Below are 25,497 nucleotides of genomic sequence, written 5' to 3' on the forward strand. Positions count from 1 at the left end.
TAAAAATACAACTGTGTAACGTGCAATAAAAGAAAAGCCCTGGAACCAACCCAAATGCCCGTTGACAATAGACTGGACAAGGAAAATGTGGCACATATACACTATGCAATACTATGCAGCCATAAAAAATGATGAGTTTGTGTCATTTGTAGGGACATGGATTAATCTGGAAACCATAATCCTCAGCAAACTGACACAAGAACAGAAAATTAAACACCACATGTTCTCACTCATTGGCGGGTATTGAACAACGAGAACACATGTATATGGGGAGGGGAGCATCACACACTGGGATCTGTTGGGGGTGCCAAGGGAGGGACAACGGGGGGGGTGGGGAAGTCAGGGAGGGATAACATGGAGAGAAATGCCAGATGTAGGTGACGGGGGGATGGAGGCAGCAAACTACATTGCCACATATGTACTTATGCAACAATCCTGCATGATCTGCACATGTACCCCAGAACCTAAAGTACAATAAAAAATAAATAAATAAGTAAATAAATAAAAGCCTGTACCAGGAAACCTGTCTAGTTGGAGATGTCATTTAGGAGTTTCCTCCCTTTCTTGCCTCTGTTCTTTGTTTTATACTCTGACCGCTCTCTTCAGGCTTAAATGTTCTGTTCTCTATTTTTTTCTTTTCTTCTTTTTTTCTTTTTGAAGGTCACAGTAGTCTCATTACATGTTCTAAATGTGAGATAGAAAGACACATAAGTAGGGCCAGACGTGGTGGTTCATGCCTGTAACCCAGCACTTTGGGAGGCTGAGGCAGATGGATCACCTGTGGTCAGGAGTTCAAGACCAGGTTGACCCATCTCTACTAAAAACACAAAAAATTAGCATGTGTCTGTAATCACAGATATTCAGGAGGCTGAGGCAGGAGAATTGCTTGAACCTGGGAGGCGGATGTTGTAGTGAGCCGAGATTATGCCATTGCACTCCTGCCTGTGCAACAGAGTGAGACTGTGCCTCAAAACAAACAAACAAAAAAGACACGTAAGTAGATTGATGCAAATAATAAAAGCGGCAAATTGAGGAGGCTAATACTAAAGAAAGTACTCCTCTGGCCTGGAGGTAATCAGGCAAAGTTTCCTGGAGGAAGAGACACCTGGGCTAGGTTTTAAAGGGTAAGTTAGGAGCTAGACAGGCAAAACGGGGGTAGGAGGAAGGGTGGTCCAGGCACATAACACCACATAAGCAAAAGTTCAGGAAAAAGGAACAATTGTGGTGTGTGTGTGTGTGTGTGTGTGTGTGTGTGTGTGTACTACAGGTGGTTCACGTAATGGGAGCATCAACTGATGGGTGATGAGGCTGAGCTGGCATCATCACCCTCCAATCAAAGCTGAGTTTGCACACAGATTATATTGATATAATTCTATAGAGGAAGTGCAGCAAGTAGCCTGGAACACCCCAGACACTCATCCACTTCTCATTCCAGACACCTCTTTAAACACACACACACACACACACACACACACACACACTCACATACACGACTGCAAAGGCAGGGATTGTCTACTTTTCTTTCCCATATATTTGCTGTCTCATATTTCCAGACACCTCTTTAAACTCTTATGTGTTGAAACCCATTTTCTAATGGCTCTTTATCTAAACATCTCTTGCTGCTTAGCCAGGTAATATGCCCCTTCTCTGACAGTAACCAGGATGTGCATCTTGGGAGAGATTTCCCAGAGTGGCCAGAATGACTCCGGGGGTCAGATGATAGCGGAAGTGTAAATCACACAAGAAATATTGAACTTTGGGAGCCAGCAAACAATAATATGCCACTTTATTCCATTCCTGCTGGAGGTTTATATATGTCATTGTCACTTTTACACTGTTCTCCACCACTGGTAATTTTCTCTCAATCTAATTTTTATTTCCCAAGGGTCTACCAAGGTTAAAAGTGCTGGAAATCCAATGACTATTCTTTTGCCAAGGGATAGTAAATTAAATTAACCATTGCTGGTGGCCAGCTCTGGTCAGAACTATTTATATGTAAATAGGTAAAAACCCCTCAAGGCATTGTTGCAATTATTAGTTGTTCATTCCAGATGTTGACCATAATACAATAGGTCATGAACAAAACTCTGGGAATGGGCGCAGGAATTAGCTTCTGTTCAGCCTGAGCTTTTCTTGCACAGGCTAACTTTCTATAGCTCTAGTATCAGGTAGTTCATGGGGAAATCTTTCCTCCCAGCTTACTGAGTGAGAGGGTGAAGACATTTTTAGTCCCAGAGGAACAGTGAAAATAGGAATGGGAGGATTAAAACCTAATGCACAGGCATTGGTTGACATTTTGTCCTGGTTTCCAGGTTCTGTCCAATCAGTGCAGTCATCATTTGCATACTGCTTCCTGGATGGCCAGCATTAATTATATCAACAAAGACTCCTTCCTCATGGCAACCTTAGGATTTGGTATATTCTTAAGGACTTTTCCAGAGGGAGGATCATTTTGGCGGGAACTTTTATAGAAACAGGGAACCCTCCCATTGAGTGACACCACTTTTTTGGAAAATGTAATAGTTCAATACAACTTGGTGTCTCTGGTTGGATTTTGAGTGTCAGAGGATTACGGAGGATTGCTTCAAATAAACAAGCTCCAGGACTTGAATCAGTTCTCCCTGTTCCCGTTCTCTTTTTTTCCCTAATGCCAAAGCTTGTCAAATCTGTCATTGTTCTTTAAGCAGCTGCAACTCATGTTATCCTTTACTCTGTACAACCAAATGATTTCTAAGATACCTTGATAATTTATAGCCTGTTTCTATGCTCTTGGATTTGCTCAAATGACTCTTTAAATCAAGCCCCTTGAAGGAGCTTACTTATGAAAATAAAATAAAAGAGAGAAGGTAGGAGTTATCCCAATATCTCAGGCCTCCAGTGTTCCATTCTTGCCTCAGGGTAGAAAACTCTCATGGGTCCTGGTAGATCTGCTCCTGGACGGGATGTCTCTCTATTGATGTTCCTCTAGCACCATGATGGCTTTGCTGAATGGCTCCCAGCATCCGTGATCTATCCATAAGTTTTACGAACTTGTTGAGAGCGGTAGAACTAGGAAGACTGGCTGAAGCACACTCAGCTCATCTACCATATTAGAAAACCTTGAACTAGACCACCAGGGATTTTAGGACAACATTGTCTTGGCCCCCATAGAATTGTTTTCTCCTAGGCACATATCTTGGCTTCCACCAAGGACTGAAACACTGTCTCAGGGAAAGTATATTGTTCTCATTGTTGAAACTGTGTCCACCCATCTCTCTGTGGTTCCATTTCAAGACCTGCACGAAAAACCTTAAGAATCAAATCCGAGTCCTTGTGCATCATGTAGGCAAAGAAGTACACAGAGGCTGAGATCAAGCCAGCTTGTTTGCCAAGCTGTTTTCTCTGGCTGCGTCCTCCAGGGAAAGGGATGTCTTCTTCTTTGTGTGAAGGCACCATTTATTTAGTAATAAATAAATTTATTTCTCTCTATATAATATATGTTTATATATAACTTACATATATATTTTAATATAATTTATATCTATATATAATAAATTTATTACTAAATTGCACAGAGACACTGTGAGCTCAAGGGGAATCCGCCCATGGAGTGTGAGGGGAGATAGGGGGCAGAGTGGGGGCAGGGTGGAGAGTAGTTACTACCTCTCTGACATGCACTTTTTAGCTTAGTGGCAATAGTGCTCAGGGCCAGGCAATGTCTGCTTTGCCTGGGGAACCCGTATAATGGACACAGTGTCCCTTTATATCTTGACTGTCAGGGGGCTCAGACTCAAAAGCCTTCACTGGAATAAATGTGTAGGGTCTAGAGAAGTAAATCTCAGCATTACATTTTACCCATTCTTGCCCTAATATTTACCCAGGCCTGAGTTTTAATTTTGCACTTCAGTTTTACCAAATTGGCATCATCCATACACTTTGCAATAATTTTTTTTTTGAGACGGAGTCTCCCTCTGTCCCCCAGGTCATAGTGCAGTGATGCAATCTTGGCTCACTGCAACTCTGCCTCCCAGGTTCAAGTGACTCTCCTGCCTCAGCCTCCCGACTAGCTGGGATTACGGGTGCCTGCCACCAAGCCTGGCTAATTTTTGTATTTTTAGTAGAGGGTTTCATTATGTTGGCCAGGCTTGTCTCAAACTCCTGACCTCAAGTGATCCCCCTCCTTGGTCTCCCAAAGTGCTGGGATTACAGGCGTGAGCCACCATGCCTGGCCAATAAATTTTTTAAAATAAGGCTGTGGCAAAAGTCAATAACCCAGAGAATGGATGGACCAGGACCTCTGCAGGCCAAAGTATTTCACAGCACATGAGAAACGTGCTCCTTATTCTTCCTCACAGTGTCAGTGATGTGTCCTGCCAGGTTGGCTGGACACTTGGAAGGACACAAAGAAGTTCTCATTATGCATAATGGCTTGGGAATTCCATGGTAAACATCATAAAAGATAGTAAATCTCATAACAAAGGGATAAGGATTTGTTAAACTCGTATCAAAACTGAGTTCATTAGGGGAAACTATCTTCTCACAAGAGGTCATGAAATTATTGCAGAAAGATAATTATAGCTAGGGAGGAAGTCCCATTTTGTCACTGTCTGACTTGAGTCAGGTCCCTTGTCTGACCACCTATTTTTTTTTCCACCAGAACAGCAAGAAAAGAACTTAAGAGAACATTCCCCAATGTAAAATTTCTGCCAAAGTTGCTTTAAACACGGAGTCAATATCATTTAATTGTATATCTCTCTACAGAAATCATACAACCCAGCCTATAATAAAGTTACAGGCACATAACTTTATTCATATAGGCAGTTTAGGAGTGTTTATCTCTAAGCTGGAGAAATTGGTATAAACGAACTGTGGTCATATCCTTTTTTAAATGGTGCAAATGTGTTGGGCTGCAGGGTTCATAAATTAGCTTTTCAGAGAGTTCAATCATAATCGAATATGCTTAATATTCACACATTGTAATTTGAACATTAAAGATCTTGAACAAAGATCACGGTCTTGGAAGGTATTAAATAAGAAAAAAATACTCCCCTGGCATTGCATTTATTAGCTCCTGATTTCTGATTTATGTTTCATTAGCCTGTGGTGATAAGTATGGAACCGTATAAAAGAAAAGCATGAATTCCCATTTTGGAACATTAAATCCAGATTTTTGACGATAACCTATTTTTGTGCTGCTATTAGGGGAGCGCCAGCTTGTACCCACATCCAGTTATTAATCTGTGAAATGTTTTCTCTCTGAGCACTTAACCGTCACTGACTAAGTGGGTTATTAAATGGGAGCGAGAAATGAATCAATCAAATATATTCAAATGCTCAGTCTCCAGCATTGTTCTTTGGCTTCATTATTTAGGCATTACATTCCGTGCAACACCGGATGTAATTGTCAATACAGAGGGGTTTGATTTGTGGGAGATGAGTTCGCTTTGGCAATTACGGTTTTAGGTTTACAAGCACACCAGAAATCCTTGCAACATGTTAACACCATTAGCATGGCTTCCGTAATCACATCTTTCAGTGGGATCACAGCTGGCTGTGTTGGGGAGCTGACATTTTCATTAGAGAAGAGAGCTGGTCTTTGCATTAATACATGAAACCATTTGCCTGCCTGGCCAGTGGTTACACACAGTGCTTTGGTGTAGAAGGTTTCTCCTTGGCACCGTAAGGCAACTCTTCTCCTCCATTTACCCAGCTCAGTCAGAAAGAAAAATACTTATAAGTAGGAGATAAACATTCAGTACGTACGGACATAAACGTGGGTGCAATAGACACTGCAAACTACTGAGGGCAGGAAGAAGGAAGGGGATATGGGTTGAGAAATGATCTACTGAGTACTATGCTTGCTACCTGGGTATGTTATACCCATGTAACAAACCTGTATGTGTACCTCCTGTAGCTAAAAGTTGAATTTTTAAAAAATGTAATCACTATGCATAATGTTAAGAGTCAGAGTGCCTGAGTTTGAATCCTGACTTCACTGCTTCCAGCTGTGTGACTTTGGATAAGTTAATTAACCTCTCTGTGCTACAGTTTGCTTATTTGAAAATGGGGATGATGATGATGATGATGATGATGATGATAACGTTGCCTTCACTTGGATTTCTTCAGACACTGAGACAAGGATTTGGAGGCAATAATTTATTCGGAAGGTTTAGAGGACGTGGGTAGGGGAGTGGGGATGTGAGATGAGGAGAAGGCAGGCACAAAGGATCTGCTATTAAGCCACCCCCCGTGGAGGAAACACAGGCAGGGGTTTCTCTGGGCAGCTCTGGTAGATACTGTATAACATGCAACTCAGAGTTATCCTTTGGGAGGGATGAGTGACCTGGGGCACTAGTCATCTGTTGAAGGATGTCTCCAGAGCAAGGGTGGGACAGCATGTCACATGAAGATAAAGCAAGCTTCACCAGCCCAAGAGAGCCCTGGCAAAGAAACGCAGGTGCTGGAGACTGGAAGTTGAAATTGTGTGCCCTGCAGTGACATGGGTGAGGACATGTGTGGCATCTGCTTCAAGCCCCTGCCTCCTATGGTCATTTCGAGGGCTCAATGAGTGAAATTATTACAAAGCACTCAAACAGAGGCTGGCTTGAGTAAGTCAGTGTAAGCACTTACCTCCAGCTACATCGTGGGGTCGGTGTGGAAATGGAACAAGATTGTATCAGAAAAGCCAGGATCAGCACAATGCCTGGCTCAGACAAAGTGCTTGGCAAATGTTTGTCAAACAAAATACCTACCCTTTATTGATCTCTGACTATGGGTCACTATTTTATTCGCTTACTTCATTCTCTGCACCAACCCTTGAAGACCAGTGTTAGTATCTCTGTTTCACGGTTGGTTGAGGTCAAAGGAATTATACCAGTGGTCAGCGTGTAGCTTCCAGGTCACAGCACAGAGGCATCGTGGCTGGAATCTGGCCTCTTCTGCTTACAGAGGTAGCTGTGAGACCTCTGTTGAGTTGCTGAATTCCCCTAATCTGTAGTTTCCTTATTCATGCTGTGGGGATAGTCAAAGGACTTTCTCAAAGGGATACTTTGGGGGTCAAATGAAATGACACTTGTGAAGATCTGGACAGTACCTAACAAGTAATAGCAGGAGTGGTTATTGTCATTATGAACAGTAGTGTACTAGGAAGTGGCAGAGCCAGGATTTGAACCCAGGTGTAGCTGACACCGTTGCTTCTGAGGATTACCTGATAGCAATGCTTTTGAAGGTGTGGTGGACATCTTTTAAAAGAGCTCCCACTGGTCCCCAGCTCCTGGTATTCATGCCCACATGTGATTTCCTCCCCTTGAGTGTGGGTTGGGCCTAGTGTCTTGCCTCTGATGAACACAACACAGCAAAAGGGATGGGACGTCACTTCCAAGATTAGGTTTCAAAGAGCCCGTGACTTCCATCTTGCCCGCACTTTTTTTCTTGCAATGCCTCTTCTAATGGCAGCCAGATGCTAGGTCATGAGCTGTTCAATGGAGAGGCGCACATGTGAAAGAACTGAGGGCAGCCTCTGGCCAATAGCAGGAGAAGATCTGAGGTCTTCAGTCCCATAACCCCGAAGAAACTCAATCGTGCCGACAACCACAAGGGTGATACAGGAAGTGAGTTCTTCCTGGTTGAGCCTGCAGCCTCTGCAGATACCTTGGCTACAGCCTTGTTAGAAACTGTGAAAGGACCCAGCAAGTCTGTGCCACCCCTGTGGAAACTGTGAGATAATAAACATAGACGTTTGTAGGTATTAACTTTTGGGATAATCTGTAATGCAGCAACAGAATTTTTGGTTTTTATTTTTTTGAGACGGGGTCTCATTCTGTCACCCAGGCTGGAGTGCAGTAGTGTGATCTCAGCTCATTGCAGTCTCCACTTTCCAAGCTCAAATAATCCTCCCACCTTGGCCTCCCGAGTAGCTGGGGCCACAGGTGTGCACCACTGCATCCAGTTAAGTTTTCTTTTTTTTTTGGTAGAGACGGAGTTTCGCCATGTTGCCTAGGCTGATCTCAAACTACTAAGCACAGGTGATCTACCCACCTTGGCCTCCCAAAGTGCTGGGATTACAGGAATGATCCTCAATGCCTGGCCAGCAATAGATAATTAACACAAACATTATTAAGGTTTGTTCAGTCACCTCTGTATATCGTTTTTGTTCTAACCGTACCTCGAGAAAGGAAAGTCAAAATATGGTCCATTGGCTCAAAAGTGATATTTTAGCAGTTGTCAACCTTTTTTGCTCCATGGTACCTTTAAAAAAAAAATCAGGACAGGCTTGGTGGCTCACACCTGTAATCCCAGCACTTTGGGAGGCCAAGGTGGGCGGATCACCAGGTCAGGAGATCGAGACCATCCTGGCCAACATGGTGAAACCCCATCTCTACTAAAAAATACCAACAATTATCCGGACATAATGGCACGTGCCTGTAGTCCCAGCTAGTCAGGAGGCTGAGGCAGAGGAATCACTTGAATTCAGGAGGTGGAGGTTGCAGTGAGCCGAGATAGTGCACTGCATTCCAGCCTGGTGACAGAGCAAGACTCAGTCTCAAAAAAAAAACAACAACAAGAAAATAAACAAATGTCGCAGAGGGAAGTCTGACAATGAAACCTAGAGAAACAAGATACTGCTCTATCATCTTGATAAAGATAATACTGCTCTATCATCTTAATAAAGATAAAGTATCGTCTTGATACTGCTCTATCATCTTGATAAAAAAACAAGATACTGCTCTATCATCTTGAGGCCTGGAGCCTGCTCGGTTCATGAAGGTTGAAAATCACTGCCCAGGTTGTCTTCCTCAAAGGTGGAACATGTGTAACACAACACAGTAAACACACACTTAGATCTCCCCCATTTCTGGCCAGGCACAGTGGCTCATGCCTGTAATCCCAGCACTTTGGGAGTTTGAGGCCGGTGGATGATGAGGTCAGGAGTTTGAGACCAGCCTGGCCAATATGGTGACACCCCATCTCTAGTAAACATACAAAAATTAGCCGGGCATGGTGGTGCATGCCTGTAATCCCAGCTACTCAGAAGACTGAGGCAGAAGAATCACTTGAACCCAGGAGGCGGAGGTTGCAGTAAGCTGAAATTGTGCCATTGCACTCCAGTCTGGCAACAGAGCAAGACTCAGTCTTAGAAAAAAAAAAAGGAAAGGAAAAGATCTCTTCCATTTCCTAGGTTGGTACACACACTGGATGGGCAGAAAGGATGGGTCTTGCATGCACGGGAATCCTGAGAGCCAGGAGGCTCTGCTTTTAAAGCCCCTGGGGGCTCTGCTAGCCTGGTGTTACATTAGAAATCTTTGAAAGCTCTGGGGAAGAGAGTGAGAATAGAAAAATAAGACTGCGTTTGGAAGGGTTGAATGGCAGTGGAGAGGGAGTAGGATGTAGCTAGACAAGAAGCCCTGATTCCCATTTTGAATGTGAGAAACTTCACCTGCTGAAGATTACCCTGGGGTGGTGAATGAAACATAAGGACATTTCAGGTAAGGATGCATGAAACAGATGGGTATAGCATGTGTTTCCCAAGCATGCCTCAGGATCGGAGCTACATGGGGGAAATGTTCAGGAACATATTCCCAGGTTCTCTTTGAGATAGGCTGATTCAGAATCACTTGGGAGGGGCCTGAGTAGCTGAAGATAAAACAGACATCCTGGATGGTTATCAAGCAAGTGGGGACATGGGAATTTGGTACAGGCATACTCATTTCCAGTTTCAAACACTCATCCATCCATCTGTCCATCTGTTCATTCAGTCATCCACTCATTCATTCATGGGCATCTAAGAATTCAACACAGTGTCTAATATGTGTCGGGCACTATCATGGGACTGTAATGGCTGCCAGAAATGCAAAGACATATAGCACATGTCCTTATCCTTTAGGGGCTCACAGACTGGGAAGGAAATAGACAAGGATGAGATGGATCTATGAGAGGAAATGGAAAAGGAGGGGTGCCTCATATATGCTCATTATCCCCAAACCTGCCTAATTTAACTTCTAGTCACTAACTCTTTCTACTTGGTTATTTAAGTAAAAATAACATAATTTAAATATGTCTTTACACATTCTCTTAGGGACAGCCTTGTTCATCTGACTATTCTAAGGATTTCAAAGGGACACAGCATCTCTGTATTTCTGGAATTCTAATTAGCAAGCCGGGCAGAATTGACTAGATTTTTATACATCTTTTCCCCAAGAACGACTTTTGCCACAATCTCAGTTTTCCTGCTTGCTGCATTCCTTCCTTGGTGACAAAGGTACCACCTGCCTCAAGAAATGAGCCCCTTGAAGCAGAATGATTAGCCTTGGCCTCAAAGGGCTTTCAGAAGTTTTGCAAACAATGCCACTGGAACACAACAGGAACAGGGTGAGTTTCTTTCTTTTCCCCTTTTAAAAAATGATTGAATCCCACTGTCTTCTGAAGATGAATATTTCTGCTGGGCAGATTTGCTTTGTAAATTACAGATTCGAGTGGCTTTTTTTTTCTTCCTGCTTGAGTGAACCGGGAATTAGACATATTTGCAATCAAATAAAATGTGAGGGCTCTTCATGGGTTGGAATTCTGACAACTCTGGGGCTCAGATGTATGGAATTGGGTAGCGTTGGCCCAATGGCTCAGCACATGTTTGTGGGGCTCTTTTGGGAGGGTAGGGTGCTGTGCTAACGATGGAATGATGTAGCAGTGAAGAAGAGAGATGGGTCCCCGCCCTCTAGGGCTAAGAGTTGAGAGGTGGAGAGACTTCGTACAAATAATAACAGAATGTATGTCTATATGCTAAGATTAAAGCATGCAGTCAAAATTTAATGAGTCTCTACTCACTCAATAACGCCAGGCCAGTTTCTAGGTGCAAGGAATTCTGCAGTGACAAAAAGAGGCACAAGACACAGTCACAAATTGATGTCTTCATGGAACTTTCATCTCTGCGTGTGCATGGGTATTTGTATGTGTGAGAGACATGTGCCCTATTTTTCTTATTTATTTTGATGGTCAGATGATGAGTGGAGAAAACTAAATCATGATGGAGGGATAAGGAGTGTCGGTGTGTTTTGTGTGAGTGCACATGAATGTGTGTTTTATGCAAATACATACACATGTGCACAATTGGTGGAGGATATGATTTTAGATTGGTAGGTGTATTTTTTTTCTATCGCTGCTGTAATAAATTACCACAAATTTAGTGACTTAAGATAACACAAATACATTACAGTTCTGTAAGTCAAAAATTTGGGCTGGGTGTGGTGGCTCACACCTGTAATCCCAACACTTTGGGAGGCTGAGGCAGGCAGATCACTTGAGGTCAGGAGTTCAAGACCAGCCTGGCCAACATGGTAAAACTTCATCTCTATTGAAAATACAAAACTTAACAGGGGATGGTGGTGAGTACCTGTAATCCCAGCTACTCAGAAGACTACAGCAGGAGAATTACTTGAGCCTGGGAGGTGGAAGTTGCATTGAACCGAGATCGTGCCAGTGCCCTCCAGCCTGGGCAACAGAGCAAGATTCCATCTCAAAAAAAAAAAAAAAAATTGAAAGGGGTCGGCAGGCCTGTGTTCCTTCTGGAGGTTCTAGGGAAGAATCTGTTTTCTTGCCTTTTCTAGCTTCTGAAGGCCGTCCACATTCCTTGGGTCATGGCCTCATCCTCCACTTCAAGGCCAGCATCTCAGCATCTTCCAACCTCTCTCTCTCTGACTCTGTCCGCTCTGCCTTCCTCTTATAAGGATCCTTGTGATTCCATTGAAACCACCTGGATAATTCAGTACAAACTTCTCTTTGAAAGAGAGAAGTTAGGCTGGGTGGAGTGGCTCACGCCTGTAATCCCAGCACTTTGGGAGACTGAGGCGGGCAGATCACAAGATCAGGAGATCAAGACCATCCTGGCCAACATGGTGAAGCCTTGTTTCTACAAAAAAAAAATACAAAAATTAGCTGGGTGTGGTGGCACGGGCCTGTAGTCTCAGCTACTCGGGAGGCTGAGACAGGAGAATCGCTTGAACCCGCAAGGTAGAGGTTACAGTGAGCCCAGATTGCACCACTGCCCTCCAGCCTGGTGACTGTGTCAATAAATAAATAAGTAAATAAATAAGATCCTTGTTAATCACAGCTGCAAAGTTCCTTTTGCTGTGTAAAGGTAACGTGGTCACAGATTCTGGGGATTAGGATGTGGACGTCTTTGGGGAGCCATTTTTCAGCCTTCCAGTGGCCAAGGAAAGCCTCAGTAAGGAGCTATTTGATCAAGGTCCTGAGGAGGTGAGAGCGGGAACTGGGCACATAGCTGGGGGAGCATGCTCTAAGAAGAGGGAATTGTGGGTGAGAGACCAGAAAGTTTGAGGAACCACATGGAGGCCAATGTGACTGCAGCAGAGGGAATAATGGGGAGAGTGGTGAGGGCAGGGCCAGAGGCAGGATGGGGGCTCCGTTACATGGCATGTCATAGGCTGGTGTAGAGACTTGGCTTTACTCATAATGCAGTGGGGATCCGCAGAACCCACTGAGTACAGAGTTCGAGCGCTGCACTGTGGAGGAGCATCTAACTCAGACTTAGAGGGTGGCGGGGTTAAGCGAATCTTCTCAGAGGAAGGAAAATGTAAACTCAGATAGGCAAGCTTCCAGGAGAAATTAGAATTAATTACAAAAGCGTTTATTGAGTACTTTGTGCCACTTTCTAGATAGATTTCACGTAGCTCTTGCTGAAATGGTTGACCCCTAAATAATTCCACAATGCCACACACTCTGTCTTGAGGGTGATAGAATTCTTGTTATTTTCCAGAAGGGGAAATGGAGGCTCATAAGGTTTAGTGTAAAGACAAATAACTAATAAATGTGTTGGGGCTGGAATTTGACCTCAGGTGCTTTTGACTTCCGAGCCCAGACTCTTTGATGTACCATATTATTTGGCTACCTCTTGGTTTCCAATCTAGTAGGAAATGTGGGATGAGTCTACATGACCACAAGTACTTGGAAAAGAGTAATGCAGGCCTGAGTCCAGAAGGACTTTGCTCTTTTTGGTGTTGGAAGTTTGCGTGTGACAAGTGAGGTGAGGAAGTAGAAGCAGCCCGGGAAAAATCGGGAGTCATTATTTGATGTCCAGTTTCCCTTCTTTGATTGGGATGGCAGGAAGGGAATGGGTCTGGGCCAGGCATTTCTCTTGGAGGCAGTCTAGGTGAGTGACACCGGGGAGAGTAGCAGGTATATTCATTCAACAATTCCTGACTGCATGCCATGTACCAGGGGCTCAGCATGGAACAAGACAGGGTCTCTGGTGTCATGGTCCTTACTATCGGGGCAAAAGACAGATGGTACAGTAAGCAAATAAGAAAAATACCAGCTTCTTATTAAGAGCTATGAGGGAGATAAAATGGGATGGTGCAATGGAGACTAATTGAAGGGCAGTTTAGATGGGTGGTCAAGGAAGGCTTCTCTGAGGAGGTGGCCTTTCTTTAAGACCTGAAAGATGAGAAGTCACCAGCTATGGAAAAGCCAAGGGTAATGTGTTGCAGGCAAGGGAACACCATGTGCAAAAGCTATATATGTACATCAGACATGAGCTTCGTGTGATCAAGAAATGGAAATTGGCCTCTGCTGGTGGGGCTGAGTGAGAGACTGGTCTGGAGGTGGTGAAGCAGATGTCAGCCTGTCTGCTCCTGCAAGGGTGACCATATGTAAGTGGATGAGAACGCCATTGAAGGATCAGAGCAGGGAACTTCTTTCATCAGATTTATATTTTAAAAGGCTCATTCTGGTTCATGTCCTTTTCAGGGACATGGATGAAGCTGGAAACCATTATTCTCAGCAAACGAATACAGGAACAGAAAACCAAATACGACATGTTTTTACTCATAAGCAAGAGCTGAACAATGAGAACACATGGACACAGGGAGGGGAACATCACACACTGGGGCCTGTCGGGGGGTGTGGGGCAGGGGAGTGAGAACATTAGGACAAATACCTAATGCATGTGGGGCTTAAAACCTAGATGACCAGTTGATAGGTGCAGCAAACCACCACGGCACATGTATACCTCTGTAACAAACCTGCATGTTCTACACGTGTATCCCAGAACTTAAAGTGTAATAATTAAAAAGGCTCATTCTGGCTGTTGGATGTAGGGTAGTTTGAAAGGGGGGTAAATTGGGAGCTACAGTAGTCATAGAGGTGGCTGGGTTGCAGTGGTGCCCGTGGAGGTAGGGAGGAGCAGATGGGTTCCAGAAGTAGATATTACATATGAGGAAGAGGGCAGAATCTAGGGAGATTCTGAGCTTTTGCCTTGAAAGACTGGAAGAAGGCTAATTGTGATGGGAACCATTGGAGGAGAGAGTGATTTGAGGTTGGCAGAGGTGGGGAACAATCAAAGACGAATTGGCAGATCCAAATGGAATTAGCAAACTGGATTTAGAAGTCAAGACAAAGGCAGAGAAAATGGAGAAGATGCTTGGGATGAAGAAGGGGTTGGAGGAAACTCCATGTTATCAGCATTCAGACTTTTGCCAGTGAATCCTGTGATTGCCAGAAAGAGGACCTCCGTCCATTAAACCATGTCGTTATCTCCATCTTCAAATTAGCGAAAGTGAGAAGGGAAGAGGACATGCTTGTTATGATAAGGCCTTTGGAGAATACAGAGTAATAAAGTCGTGCCTGTAAGATGCTCATGAACTCTTCCAGAGGTGGTTTCGGGGGAACTCTCCTGCACAGATGTGTAGACAAAAGCAAGCCAATATCCAGCAAGCTGAGTGCCTGTTTGTTTTAAGATGAGGAACAAACTTGCTGAGTAAGGATGAGGAGGTGCTTATAACATGCTAAGAACATCAAAACGGTTAACCTGAGTAGCAATTTGGGCTTTCCCAAGCACTTTCTGTTTTTCATCAGAGGCATTTTTCTTTCTTTTTTAAAAAATAACTCTTTTCTGAAATATACAAACAGAAAAGTACATTCACATAAGTAAGCAGCTCAATGAATTTTCACAAACAGAACACACCCATGGAACAATTATCTAGCTCAAGAAATAAAACATTTTCTGCCACAGCACTTTAGAATTTCAAAAGCAGAGACTAGAATTAACCATTTTTTTGTGGGCCTCTGGTATTTGTGCCCAAACTCAGGCACCAGATCCTGCTGGTGTCAGTCAATCTCGATGCTGTGTGTGTAGAAATTGGGTTCCTGCTCCCTCAAGTTCAGCCATATGCTTTTCCCAGAGTCCCGTATCTGTGGCCCATGTTGTGCCCACCTGAAGCTCTCCTGATGCGCCCAGGATTCTCAAATGAGACACGAGTGTATGAGCTTCTTGGGTTCTTTCATTGACCAAAGATATGATTAATTCTCAGCCTTCCCCTTAGTTAACTTTATCCAAAGTATGTAGATGTGCATGTGTCTTCTTTCCCTTGTTCCAGGTAGCTAGAAGCATTGCAAGGAACCTGGAATTTTCTTTACAAAAAAATTATTTTTACTTTAAGTTCTGGGGTACATGTGCAGGATGTGTAGGTTTGTTACATAGGTAAACATGTGTCATGGTGGTTTGCATCACCTGGTATTGAGCCCGGCATGCACTAGCTATTTTTCCTAATGCTCTCCCTCCCCCAGCCCCATCCCCAACAGGCCCCAGTGTGTGTTGCTCCCCTCCCTGTGCCTTATTGTTTAGCCCCAACTTATAAGTGAGAACATGGGGCATTTGGTTTTCTGTTCCTGTGTTAGTTTGCTGAGGATAATGGCTTCTAGCTCCATCCATGTCCCTGCAAAGGACATCATCTCATTCCTTTTTATGGCTGCATAGTATTCTATGGTATATATGTACCATACCTTCTTTATCCGGTCTATCATTGATGGGCATTTGGGTGGATTCCATGTTTTTGCTATTGTGAATAGTGTTGCACGAACATACACGTGCATGTATCTTTGTAATAGAATAATTTATATCCCTTTGGGTGTATACCCAGCAATGGGATTGCTGGGTCAAATGGTATTTCTGGTTCTAGATCTTTGAGGAATTGCCATACTGTCTTCCACAATGGGAACCTAATGTTTTCAATATAAGCCTAGGATTTTTAGGTTTGAGAAGATAGTCTGGGTGAAAAATAGATAAAATAAATAATAAGGGTTTTAAATTTTTCTTGGGAGGGAGTCAAAGATTTCTTTCTTTCTCTCTTTCTCTCTCCTTCCTTCCCCTTCCTCCCTTCCTTCCTTTCTCTCTCTCTCTCTCTTTCTTTCTTTCTTTCTGTCTGTCTGTCTCTCTTTCTCTCTCCTCTGTTGCCCAGGCTGGAGTGCAGTGCTGCCATCTTGGCTCACTGCAACCTCCGTCTCCTGGGTTCAAGCGATTCTCCTGCCTCAGCCTCCCAAGTAGCTGGGATTACAGGCGTGCACCACCATGCTGAGCTAATTTTTATATTTTTAATAGAGACAGGTTTTCACCATGTTGGTCAGGCTGGTCTCGAACTCCTGGCCTGGTGATCCACCCACCTCAGCCTCCCAAAGTGCTGGGATTACAGGCATGAGCCACCTCACCCAGTCAGATTTCCTGTACTAAGGACTAGGGAATGCTTTTGTAGTTTCTTCTTTTCCTTTGCGATGGGACTCTCCCCGTAAGACAGGAATGCTGGTTGCTATGGTCTAAGTATATGTGTCTCCCTAAAATACAGATGCTGAAGCCGGATTCCCAATGCAATAGTATTAAGAGGTGGGGCCTTTTGGAAAGAATTAGGTCATGAGGATGGGACCGACGTGAATGGAATTAATATCCTTATAAAAGGGAGGCCCAAGGGAGCTTATTTGCCCTTCTACCCCATGAAGGCACAGTGGGAAGGTGCCATCTATGAAAGGAGAATGTACCTCATCGGACACCGAATCTGCTGATACCACTGTGGCAGGAGAATAGGGAATTAGAGTAACTGGGGATTCAGCAGGTGCAGCCAGTTCACAAAAGCAAAAGATTAGCAGGTGCAGCATATAGGCCACTTCCTTGCTCCCAAGAGAACAAGCCACTTCAGCATCTGATTGACTGCGGGCTGAGTCTCCACTTCAGCCTCTGATTGGTCGCAGGGCAGTCCTTCATGGGATGTATCCCAATCGGAGGTCTCTAAAGGGCACGAAGGGGTGTTGCCAGGTTCCTTTGGCTTGATAAAAACCCAATTAAGGAGGCTTCTGAGCCATTTGCTTGAGCTCATTCCTATTCTCTGAGCTGTCTTCAGTAAATCTATGCCCACTCTGGTGTTTTGTTTAACCCCTTGTCCAATATGCCAAGATCCTGGACAGCTCACATTTCGGACCCTCTCTCCTGGAACACCATGACCTTGGACTCTACAGCCTCCAGAACTGTGAGAAATACACCTCTGCTATTTATAAGCCACTGAGTTTATAGTATTTGGTTATAGCAGCCCAAGACAGTGGTGAAGATCAGGGAACCTGGAATTAGCCAGACCTGGGTTTGAATCCTGCCTGACTCCCGCCAGGTGTGTAAACTTGGCAAGTTACTTAGCTTCTCTGAGCCTCAGTTTTTCTCATCCGTAAAGTACAGACCATAAGAGGTACCATCTCAAAGAGCAGTTATGAAGATTAAATGAGATTATATGTAAAGTGTTTGGCATAGTTTTCTTACTACCACTAGAAGAATTGAAAAAATAATTGCCATTAGAAAAATATTGAAACTATTATTGTTTAAAATAGTTTCTTTTAGAGGCAGGGTCTCACTCCGTCGCCCAGTCTACAGTGGTGGTGATCATATCTCACTGCAGCCTTGGACTCCTGGGATCAAGTAATTCTCCTGCCTCAGCCTCCTGAGTAGCTGGGGCTACAGCTGTGAACCACCATGCCTGGTTAATTTGTTTTATTTTTCATAGAGACAGGGTCTTGCTATGTTGTCCAGACTGGTCTTGAACGCCTGGTTTAAGTGATTCTTCCAGCTTGGCGTCCCAAAGTACCGAGATGACAGGCATAAGCCACCGCGCCTGGCCTTATTATTGCTATGACTATAGCCATTTGGCAGGTGATGAAACTGAGACGTAGATTAAGTGACTTCCGAATGCCCCAGGGCTCTGTCCCCGGACTCCTAAGCCTTTTCACTCAGCTCATTCCCCTCACTTAAGCATGCCCCATCCCCTGTCCTGGCCCATCTGGTCACAATGGCAGCTCTTAACAAAGCAACCGGGGTAGCTGCCAGCCTGAGAAGAGGGACTGGGCAGCCCTCTGGCTGGGCATCATTTAATCAGGTGACCTCCAAAGCCAGCTTTTCCGGCTGACCGTCCGGTCTCCAGAAGAACTGCATTAAGGAGTTAATGAGGCTTGGCAGAGGCGATGGGCCATCTGTTCTTAATTACCCAAAGTGCTCGGGGCGAGGGCAGGCTGACGTGGGGGCGGCCGCCTGCATGGTGGAGCTGGCTACCTGCTCAGCCGCCTGCCTTTGTGCCGAGAAGCAGAAGTTGGAAGCTGGTGTCCAAGAGCCCCAAGTGAGCAGAGGCAGCGATGGGAGCAGAAGATGGGGGCTGTCTAAGGTCCAGTTCTCCAGACACAGTGCCCAAGACAGGGATTCAGGGGCAAGTGATTTATCCAGGGAGTGTTTTCAGGAGAAAGGGGAAGGAGGAGCTGAGCAAGGATGGGGAGAGGCTTCACACTGGTCCCTTGGGGAGTTCTGGGGCTCAAATGCAGCACAGGGTTAGCCCCTCCTTGATGTGTGGAGTGACGCAATCCTCTGAAGGGGGCATAAGCAGGTGCAGGTTGCTCTTGACCATCACGGGAAGCAGCTGGGGAGGGATGTGCCCACCAGAAAAGAAATTTGAGTGGGGGACAAAGAGGAGGGTGGGGAGGCGGCAGGCATAATGTGGAACAAGAATCCTCTTTGGAAAGAAACCAAGCCTGTTGCTGCTTTTTTCCCCTCCTGGAAGGAAGCATGGTTATGTCCCTGAAGTCCTGGTCCACGTGAAGCGCTTCCTGCTTTTCTGCAGAGGCAGAGGCAGGAGCTGGTTAAGGGAATGGATTTTGCACTAAGACGTAGGTTTGAAGCTTGGCTGTTCTACCTACCAGCTCGCTGAACTTGGGAGGAATTCCTGACCTTTCTGAGCCTTGGTCTCCTTGTCTGTAAAATGGGAATAATAGCACTCCCTACCTTTTGGATCCTTCTGGGAAGATTTATGAGCTGCTGCACATAGAGTCTCAAAACAGAGCCTAGTACTTAGTATTTAATTATGGTGGTGGTGGTGGGGTGATACTGGTCTTTCTTCCTCCTGCTTCCGCTCTTTATTCCTCTTCTTCCTCCTCCTCTTCCTCCTTCCTCCTCCATCTTTCTCTTGTCTCTTCTTCCATCCTCTTCTTTACTCTTCTTCTTTTTCCTTCTCTCTTCATCCTTCTTTTTCTCTGTCCTGTTTACTTATATTATTGTTGTTGGTAATATTACTGCTATCCCCTAGCAAGCTAATGGACTTGGTTTGGAGTGAGGCATACTTCAACTTGGGGGAGGACCCCAAGTCTAATCCTAGGTTGATGCTGTGCTATTTCTGAGACAATTATAGAAAAGCCCGTGATTGTGGGGGTTGTATATGTGGGAATCTTCCCAACAGGTATGTGCCTGGCTTTCTCCTGGGACTTCAGAATAAGCATCTTAGTGGAGTAGAAAACATGAAGTCAGGCAGCACAGAATTCGTGCACAAGCTCTGCCTCCTACAAGGTGCATGGCCTTGGGCAAGCTTCTCATCCTCTCTGAGATTCAGATTTCTCATCCATAAAATACTCAAGTTGGCTGGGCGCGGTGGCTCACGCCTATAATCCCACCACTGGGAGGCCGAGGCAGGCAGATCTCTGGGTCAAGAGATCCAGACCCTCCTGGCCAACATGATGAAACCCCATCCCTACTGAAAATACAAAAATTAGCTGGGTGTGGTGGTGGGTGCCCGTAATCCCAGCTACTCGGGACTCTGGGCATGAGAATCACTTGAACCCATGAGGCAGAGGTTACAGTGAACCAAGATTGCACCATTGCACTTCAGACTGGAAACAGAGTGAGACTCTGTCTCAAAAAAAAAAAAGGAAACTCAAGTTGCAATGATGTTGGGAAGATTAAATGTGATAATACTGTGGGCCTAGCCCATGGGCATTATAGGGATTCATAGTCTGGACTTTTCTGGTGTTCTGGCCCAAAGTAGGTGTTTGAAAATTATTTTTTCACATTGCATGCTGGTGGATTTGGATAAGAATTGGGATCACTCACTTCTGGTTTGGATCATGGAACATTTTGTTTATTTCTTGTCCTGGTTAGCCCATGACAGAAAGGGTCATGGAGTCAGGGTCTTTATTATGGTGCTCCTGACCAAGAATCTGGCAGCTCCAGGCTGCTGTGTATTCAGGCATCACAAAGACTTGAGTTCAAAGCCTTGCTCTGCCACTTTTTGAGCTGTTTGCTTCATCATTCGCATCCTGTGTCTTTGTCTGTAAAAAGAAGCCATTAGTATGTTCCCATCTGCATCACTGTGCAGATTAAATTACATAATGTTGTTGAGCCCAGGGTCTAGGCTGTGAAAGGAGGTGGTGAAAGGAGAACTAACAGCAAACCATGTTATTAATGAGATGGAGGGAGATCCACATCTTTGTGGCTATCTGCCAAAGACACACAGACCTAAAAAAAAAAAAAAAGATTTTAAAGAGTTAATTCAACAGGCAGAGCTGTCCTGGCCACCTCTGTTCTGTGCTTCAGGCTGGATTCATTTGCACCCTTATATCTTGGCTCAGGGTCCAGCTGCCTGGCGCATGCTGCGGGGTGTGAAGATGAGCCTAATTATGAAGGAGTGAGTGTTGCATGTCCCTATGATCATTGCAGGGTTTGATGCCAGGGGTCCCTGTGGTCTGGTGATGAGTGTCGGATTTGTATGTAGAGTGCTGGAGAACTCAGCCAGCTTTGCAGCTTGATTGTAAATTCATTGCAGAGCTCCTAGCTCCTGTTCTGAGAAAGGACTCCCTCCCCTGTCTCAGAGGAGCTGAGGTTGTCATTAATGCTTTTTATCAAATATTTCCAACTTTGTGACTTGCAGTCCTCTGGTAAGATTATATTTTCACACCTACTTTAAAGGTAGACGTGGACACGTAAATTGCTAAGTCAATCTTCATGGACGTGAAGCATGAATAAGAAAGCCTTGTTTGTTACCTCCCGTTGAGATTTGGGGCTTGCTTGTTACATCAGCATAACTGATGTACCCTGACTGATGGATGAATGGATTCAAAATCTGCAAGGGCAGGGACTCTGCCTGATGTCGTTCCTACCTTATTCCCAGGGCCTAGCATGGTACCTGGCATACAGAAGCAGTGGATGAGTCCTGGTTGAGGAAGGAAAGGAGGGCGTTGGAACCAGCAGCCCTTAATTTGATCCTGATTTTGCAACTTATCAGCTGTGCGAACTTTGGAAATTCACCTTTTAATCCTCAATTTTCTCATGCATGGAATGGGAATACCGTTCCCTGCAATATTACTGTAGGATTTATTCTCCTAATGTAGAAGCTTCTGACGTATAGCAGGCACCCAATATGCAATAGCTAACAAAACCTTTACTTTGAATAAAGATGGCAGGCATGGAGGGGTAGGGACTAGGCCTATGTAAGTACTCCTTTCTGCAAGGAGGATTGAGGTAGAAAGGAACTTGTAGGTGGCATTGATGTGGGAAGGGGACCCCTAAGCAAGGTGGTGGAGTAGGCAGGGATAAATAAAGCAAGTAGTAGCAGATATCTCGTTTCACAGTCCAAGAGAGCTAATTCAAATGGCACAAAACATCCCCAAATATTTGAGCAGAAGCCATAGCTAGTACGCTTTTAATTACCCTGCCAATAAAGATTCCTGGGCAGAACGGTCTTCGATGCACAGTAATGTTTTGCAATGTTTTTAGTAATTGGGTTAAGATAATTTATTAGAGTACCGACTGGATGTGTTTCAATAATTGCTAAGACTAGAATATTAGCCTTTCCTCCCTGAATGCAAATCACTCCCCAATGGGCCAAAGCATTGGAGAATATTGTTCTAAATATGCAAATCACTTTGAGACAAATTCCGAGTGCTGACCGTAGCATCTATGTGAGCATTTATTTTAAATTGCACTTGGGAGCTCCCTGAACTTTGTGTCCCATGTTGGGGGCTTGTTTTGTTGGTGAGGTCACAGGCTGTAGCTGATTGACCTCCTACTGTTTTTATTAAAATTAAAGGAAATCTGTGTGCAGATGGGAGGTAAGGAGGGTCAGCAAGGGCCCTGCCGAGGTCACTGGCAGCATTAGAGACACAGTTAATGGCTAAAACAGATTTTCCCTCATGTCTATTTTTCTACTGAGCTTGTTGGGAGAAAAACAATCTAGCCCTGTTTAAGAAAAAATAATCAGAAGTATTAACAGAGGGATTGAGAGGATGAGAGAGTCTTGCCAGAGGAGAGGGGGCATGTTTGCAATCAAGATTTAAAGGTAATAAGCTTCCTAAGGTTAATTCGGTTTATCTGGCACCAGCACAGCACATCAGGAGAAAAAAACTCACTTAATAGAAGCTTTGCATTGTCGAGAAATAACAATAGTAGTGGAAAGTGCATGTATGGGCTGCTTACAGTACCAGACAGGGTCCCAAATATATCACATGTATCTAATCCATTTAATCCTCACAACAACCCAATGAGTGGACATACTGTCATCCCCATGAAGAACTCAAGCCTTGAAGAGATGAACATGGTGGTTGGCTAAGGTCTTTCTCCTTATAAGTGGTAGAGCCAGGGTTTGAACCAAGAACTCAGAATTCCAAGCTCCCGAATTGGACCATAGGGCTGTACTGCAGCCACCACATACTAAACAGTCACTGGGGTTTTTGTAGCAAGCTAGGTCCATTACATGCACTGACCCATTGGACTGTTTAAGTGCTTATTAAGGTGTATTACTCCCATTTGGAAAACAAGGAACTAGGAGCAGGGTCTGTAGATCTCTGATTGATGATACAGTTGATGTTGGTAAGAAGAACGGTGATTCAGGTAGAGTGGGAGGGCATACTGGGTGTGAGGCAGAGATGAAAAAAAAAGTTGCAAGTGCAGAAAAATCCACACTGTCTTTTGGCTTCAAGGTATCAGTGCCATGGTCAATACACAACAAATGCTTAAACACCCTGTCTTAATATCTCCTTATAGGATAATAACTAGCATTTTTAGTTTTTTAGAAATAAGTGGTAATTTGTCAACCCCAATTATTAGAAGTAGTATTATTTGGAAGTAGTTCATAATACATCTCCAAAGAGTAAGTAAGACTTTATGAATATATTCCTAACACAGGAAAAAAGAATTAAGGTACTATGTTGAGCTATTGACCTGTAAGGAAGAAATGAGGGCCCCCATATCCCTGAGTTAAATGCAAAGTAACCAGGATCTGGCCTTTGTTCTTACACTTCTAGATCTCATGGGCTGCCTGCAGGTGGATATGTTCATGGAAGATGGTGAAAAAGACAAGGATAGGATTTGCTGTATAGAATGAATCACTATAGTAACCATGACACTGAGTGTTGACAGCATCCCTTGTTATCCTCATAACTGTGCAAAATAGGTAAAAAGAGTATGACACTATATTAGTCCATTCTCACATGGCTGTAAACAATGCCTGAGACTAGGTCGTTTATAAAGAAAAGAGGTTTCATTGGCTCACAGTTCCACAGGCTGTACAGGAAGCATGATGCTGGCATCTGCTTAGCTTTTGGGAAGGCGTCAGGAGACTTACAATCATGGTGGAAGACAAGGGGGAGAAATCACCGCACATAGCCAGAGCAGGAGGAAGTGAGGGAGTGGGGAGGTGTTGCACACTTCTTAACCAGATCTCACGAGAACTCAGGATCTCAATGACAGCACCCAAGGGAATGGTGTTAAACCATGAGAACTCCGCCCCCAGGATCCAATCACCAGGCCCTACCTCCAACACTGGGAATTACAAAATGACAAGAGATTTGTGGGGGAACAGGTCCAAACTATACCAGACACCCAGTGTACAGGCTAATCATGAGGCTGAAAGAGGAAAAGGGACTTCGTCGTGAACACAGAGTGAATGCCTGGTGGAGCAGAGGCTCCAACATAAGTCTTCTGGCTTTGGATCCCTTGAGTGTTTTTAATTCTTCCCAAGATTCCTGGTGGAGGGTGGTAGGTCCTAAATTGATAATACTTGAGTGGCAAATCCTGAAATTTTGCACCCACCTAATAGCCTTGGAATTGTCACCATCACCACGGTGCTCATTGCCAAGATAGCGACCACAGCCATTCCCAGGGGCGCCACCATCACAGTCAAGGTAGTTTTACAAAGTGTCTTTCTCCAGATAAGTCTTTACGTTAGTTGAGAAGCTGTTTGCTAATCCCAACAGTATCCCCACGTAAAGAAAGACAGTCTATATTATAAGAGGCAGTTACAGCTTCCTCTAAAGTTTCCTAATGGATAATAAATTATGAAGGGTACATTCTTTGCTATGTAATTAATGGAAATTTACCATTTTTAAGCCTCCTTTGGGAAATTTTCCATGTCAAATGAATTTGTCGATGGGGCCCGAGAGAGAGGCTATCGCAACTGCTCCGATGTGTACTTCTTCATTAGGCGGCTGCTGGAGGTTAAATTTGCAGTCACGTCTTCTGATGGCTTTGATCTCTGATGACAGTGTTAACTCTATTCACTCCTTGGTATCACTCTGGTATTTTAAAATAGTCTTTTAAGATAGCCTTGCTAATTATTTTGCTGGAAGTTTAATTAAATCTTGTCACAGAGGAATATGCTATCTTGAGGAATGGCTGCTAAACATAAGTCAAATTGCTAAGGAAAAAAAAAAAGGCAGAGGAGACAAATAGGAATGCAAAGACTGGGGCAGAAGATAGATTTCCACCCTGAAAAAATGCAGGATCTTCTCAAGTTCAAATGCTTTTGTTTAAACCATGATCAACTTTGAGAGGATTCTAAGTTGTCTTTAATTTTATATTTATGAAAAAAACAGATGTATTGAAAGAAAGAAATTAATGTTTAGTTCTACTGTGGAACTTTAAAGATAAATAGATGAGGTCACTGTCTTCAAAGGGCTCATGGTCGTGTGTGTGTGTGTGTGTGTGTGTGTGTGTGTGTGTGTGTGTGTGTTTGTAGGGGATGAGGAGTACCGAGAGAGAGAAGGTTAGATGTCTTAGAATATTCATTATGGTGTTTGTAACAGCAAATTTCTGAAACAACCTTTTTGAAAGAAGTAGACTCAAGTAGAAGTATGATATGGAATGATTAAGATTTTAAAAAGTGCCAACCAGTATAAAAAAAAAGGGGGGTTGGCAAACTTTATTTTTAAAAGACCAGATAGTAAAAGGCTGTGTGGTCTGTATGGTTTCTTTTCTCATTCTGTGAAAGCAACCACGGACAACATACAAAGGAATTCATATGACTGTGTTTCAATAACATATTGAAACACAGTCATATGAGCTTTGAATTTCAAAAATTGTTTATATGTTACCAAATACTCTCCTTCTTTCATTCCCCCTCTCCTCAATCATTTAAAAATGTAAAAGTCATTCTTGGCTTGCTAGCCATA

The sequence above is a fragment of the Aotus nancymaae genome, unplaced genomic scaffold (assembly GCF_030222135.1).
Source record: "Aotus nancymaae isolate 86718 unplaced genomic scaffold, 86718_ANA_hifiasm-v0.15.2.pri h1tg000049l, whole genome shotgun sequence".
Taxonomy (NCBI): Eukaryota; Metazoa; Chordata; class Mammalia; order Primates; family Aotidae; genus Aotus; species Aotus nancymaae.